The following is a 4,851-nucleotide window of genomic DNA, read 5'->3' on the forward strand; positions in this document are numbered from 1 at the left end:
GCAGAAAACAAAGTTAACTCTCCTAGCAACAGCCTCCAGGAAATATAACAGAATAAATGCTTCATAGAAAATAAAGACAAACTCCCTGGCAATAATCAATGGGAATCAGTTGAAAATCCGATGGGAAAATTCTCCCCAATGTTTCAGATATGGTTTAGAAAAATAGCCATTGTGATTCTTTGCCTTAGCCATTGTGATTATGTGCCTCAGAAAAGGTCACCCCGCCCTGCTAAACTTCACCCAATTCTGTAATGCCAAGACTTGTGCCCCCTGCTTGCTGCCATGGAAACCCCCTGCTCACAGCCTTTCCCTTTAAAAATCCTGTTCACTTGGAGCTCGGGGTCCTACTTCTCTACTGCTGCGTCAGTGAGACTTGGGTCCAGAGTTTGATCACTCTCATAATAAAGCCCTCTTGTATTTGCATCGAGTTGCCTCCAGGTGGTCTCTGAGAGTCCTGTGAACCTGGCACTACACCATCTGGCCCTGGGCTTATTTTGGAAGGGAGACTTTTGATGACTGCTTCTATTTCCTTGGGAGATATAGGATATTTAATCGATTTACCTGATCTTGATTTAATTTTGGTAAATGGAATCTATCCAGAAAATTGTCCATTTCATTTAGATTTTCAAATTTTGTGGCATATAGGGTTTTGTAGTAAGACCTAATGATTGTTTGGATTTCCTCAGTTTTGTCGTCATGTCCCTCTTTTCATTTCTGAATTTGCTGATTTAGATAGTTTCTCTTTTAGTCAGTTGGCTAAGGGTTTGTCTATCTTGTTGATTTTTCTAAAAGAACCAGCTCTTGGTCTCATTGATTCTTTGAATTGTTTTCTTTGTTTCTAATTCATTGATTTCATCTCTGAGTTTGACTATTTCCAATTGACTACTCCCTCGGGTGTGTCTGCTTCTTTTTGTCCCTAGGGCTTTTAGGTGAGCCATTAAGTTGCTTGTATGAAATGTTTCAAACTTCTTTCCAGAGGCACTTAGTACTATGATCTTTCCTCTTAGCACTTATTGTGTCCCATAAGTTTGGGTAAGTTGTGCCTTCATTTTTATTGAATTTTAGGAAGTCTCTAATTTTCTTTTTTCATTTCTTCCCTGACCAAGCTGTCATTGAGTAGAGAGTTGTTTAGTTTCCATGTGTATGTAGGCTTTTTGTTATTTCTGTTGTTGAGGTCTAGTTTTAGGCCATGGTGGTCTGATAGGATACATGAGATTATTTTAATCTTCTTGTATCTGTTGAGGCTTGCTTTGTGCCCAACTATATGGTCAATTTTTGAGAAGGTTGCATGAGATGCTGAAAACAAGGCATACGCTTTTGAGTTTGGGTGAAAATTTGTACAGACATCTATTAGGTCAGTTTGATTTAGGACCTCTGTAAGTATTTCCCTATTTAACTTCTGTCTAGATGATCTGTCCCTTGGTGAGAGTGGAGTGTTGACTTCTCCCACTATTAACGTGTTGGGATCGTTGTGTGATTTAAGCTTTAATAATGTTTCATTTACAAATGCAGGTGCTTGTATTTGGGGCATAGATGTTCAGGATTGTGATGTCCTCCTGGTGGATTTTTCCTTTGAAAAAGCACTTCCTTTGAATGAAGTGCTCCTCCTCATCTTTTTTGATTAATTTTGGTTGAAAGTCTAGTTTATTGTTAGATATTATGATAGCTACCCCAGCTTGTTTTCTGGGTCTGTTTGCTTGAAAAACATTTTCTAGCCTTTTACTCTGAGGTAGTGTTTATCTTTGTTGCAGAGATGTGTTTCTTAGATGCAGCAGAATGTTGGGTTCTGTTTCTGCAACCATTCTGTTAGTCTGTGTTTTCTTATTATGAGTCCATTAATGTTGATAGATAATAGTGACCAATGAATGTTAGTTTCTGTTATTGTGAAGTTGGTGGTGTTACTGTGTTTCAATGCTTGTTTTCTTTTAATTTTTTGTCTGCATCCTGTGTTTTCTTGGGTGTAGTTGATTTCATTGGATTGGAGTTTTCCTTCTAGTATTTTCTGGGCTGAGTTGGTGTGTAGATATTGTTTAAGTTTAGTTTGTCATGGAATGTTTTGTTTTCTCCACCTATGTTGATTGAACATTTTGCTGGGTATTATAGTCTGGGTTGGCATCTGTGGTCTCTTAGAGTCTGCATGACATCTGTCTAGGCCCTTCTGGCTTTCATAGATTTTGTTGAGAAGTCTGGTGTGATTCTGATAGGTCTACCTTTATATATTACTTGGTCTTTTTCCCTTGCTGCTTTTAAATTTTTTTTCTTTGTTCTGTAGATTTAGTGTTTTGACTATTATGTGACATGAGGAGTTTCTTTTCTGGTCTAGTCTATTCTGGTGTTCTGTAGGCCTCTTGTATGTTAATGGACATCTCTTTCAGTTGGGAAAATTTTCTTCTATGATTTTCTTGAAAATATTTTCTGGACCTTGGGGCCTGGAATCTTCTTTTTCATCTATTCCTATTATTCTTAGATTTTGTCTCTTCATGGTGTCTTTGATTTCTTGGATGTTTTGTGTTTGGAACATTTCCAATTTTACTTTTTCTTTGAGAGATGTATCAATTTCTGCAATTGTATCTTCAGCGCCTGAGATTCTCTCTTCCATCTCTTGTATTCTGTTGGTGATGCTTACCTTTGTGATTTCTGCTTTTCTCTAAGTTCTCCAGTGCCAGGGTTTTCTCTGTTTGTGTTTTCTTTTTTGATTGTAATTCTGTTTTCATGGCTTGCACCATTTGCTTCAGCTGTTTGACTGTGGATTCCTGTCTTTCCATGATGGCCTCTATTTTTTTTTTTTTTTGTTTGTTTCCTCTCTATATGCCACTACTTGTGCTTGTATTTGTTTGGCTGTATTTGCCTGTATTTCTTTGAGAGGTTTGTTCATTTCTTCTTTATGTGCCTCTAATAACTGGATAAGCATAGCTTTAAAATCATTATCCTGTGTTGCCGATGAATTAAAATATCCATTGATTTGCAGGGTTGCTGGTGAAGCCATAATGTACTGATTTCTGTTGGATGTGTTCTGTAACCTTCGCTGTTTGCTCCTGGAGTCTGTACTTCAGATTGGGTCTGTCTGTCTCTGGTGTCTGGAGTACTCTTCAGGAAGATGAGAGAGGTCCACCGGTTTGAGAGTGGATGTAGGTGTTTCAGCTGTAGCCTAGGGAGGAAGGTCGCAGGCGCCTGTGCACGAGCGCGGGCACGTGTGTGGCAGTGTGCCTTGATGACAGGGTGCTAGAGCATGTAGATGCCTGGAAGGGTGGAGCTTAAGGTCAGGAGGGGGTCATGGCTCTGTTCGGGGGTGCACTGTGCATGTGCAGGTGCCCTGGATACCTCAGTGGCCTACAGCCTGTTGTATTCAGATCTGTCTGGGCTCCAGGAATTGTTTGCCTGGACTCCACTGGTAGGCCCACAGAACAGGGCCTTCAGTGTTGAACACTGTCCCAAGGATCCCTGTGTTGCCCACAGTGGGGGTGTGGGTGGGAGGGATCCGATGTCTGTCTGCTAGAGTGGAGGGACCCTGGATCTGGGGCTCTGCATGCACTCACTTGAAGGCACACTCGCTCAATCTCAGGCCTAATCAGAAAGCACAAGGGATCCCCCTGTTCTCTGCTCTCAGATTAAGGCCCACAGGGGCAAATGAGAGTGTAGGAGATCCAACAGCTCAGAGGTGTCCACTACTTGCCTGCTGGGATAGCTGCCTCTGCCATCTCAGTCACTGAGGAAGGAGGTCCTGCTTGGGTTAGCCACCACCCACCTGCAGCTGCAGCTCTGGGAGGCCTGCCTGCCTATGTCGGTTCAGTCACCTGGGGCAATCACTGCCTCCTCAGCCCAGCAGGGACACCTGTGTTTGGGGAAGGGGAAGTGCAGGGAAGTTGAATATTCGCCACTCTCAGGCCCTGGAGACATCCACGGGTAACCTGGATCCAAACTATCCCAGCTAACAGGTTATCCCCTCTCGCCCAGGAACCCTTAATGTGGACGTCTGGCTTCAGCTGCCTCTCCACTCACCAATTTCTGAGTTTTAGATCCTGGTACATGCTGGTTGCTCCCATCTTGGACCCTCCTTCTTTTCTTTCTTTTTTTTTTTTTAAGGTGTTTTTATTTATTATTATACAGTACTCTGCCTGCATGTAAACACACACCAGAAGAGGGCACCATATCTCATTATGGATAGTTATGAGCCAGCCTGTGGTTGCTGGGAATTGAACTCAGGACCTCTGGAAGAGCAGCCAGTGCTCTTAACTGCTGAGCCATCGCTCCAGAACCCCTCACCCCAGCCCATTTTCTAACAAAAATAAAGAGCAGATCAGGGCTTATCACAAAGTGGCACAGAGCATGTCCAGAAAAACCAAGGCCTTGGGTTCTACCCTGAAGTGTCACAAAACAATTAGAATAATGATGATGTAGCAATATAATCAGGAAAGCCATTGCCATTTTTCTAATAGCATCACCTTCAACCTATTGTCTATTACAGTGAATTTTTTCCTGCCCCAAACCTCAGCACATCAAGAACCAAAGCTTAAAGACATGCTAAGGATACAGTTTATATCATAAGCCATAGTCTGAGAGATAATTCACAAAGATACAAGAGCTTAGGCACTGGGAAGAGGATGGATGAGTTGTGTAGACTCTGGGGAAATAATCTAACGTAGAAGCAGAAACCCCTCTTTTGAAAAGGGTTATAGTGCCTACTGGGTGCCCTGCTCAGCTGTAGAGGGCTAGCTTACCTTGTGTACAACCCTGTGTTCTAGCCTTAATACCGAAAGAGTGTGCATGTGTGTGTGCGTGTGTGCGTGCGTGCGTGTGTGTGTGTGTGTGTGTGTGTGTGTGTGTGTGGCTTGGGGGTGGGTAGGGGTATTG

This window comes from Psammomys obesus, unplaced genomic scaffold (assembly GCF_907164565.1).
Source record: "Psammomys obesus unplaced genomic scaffold, mPsaObe1.curated_primary_1811, whole genome shotgun sequence".
NCBI classification, from domain to species: Eukaryota; Metazoa; Chordata; class Mammalia; order Rodentia; family Muridae; genus Psammomys; species Psammomys obesus.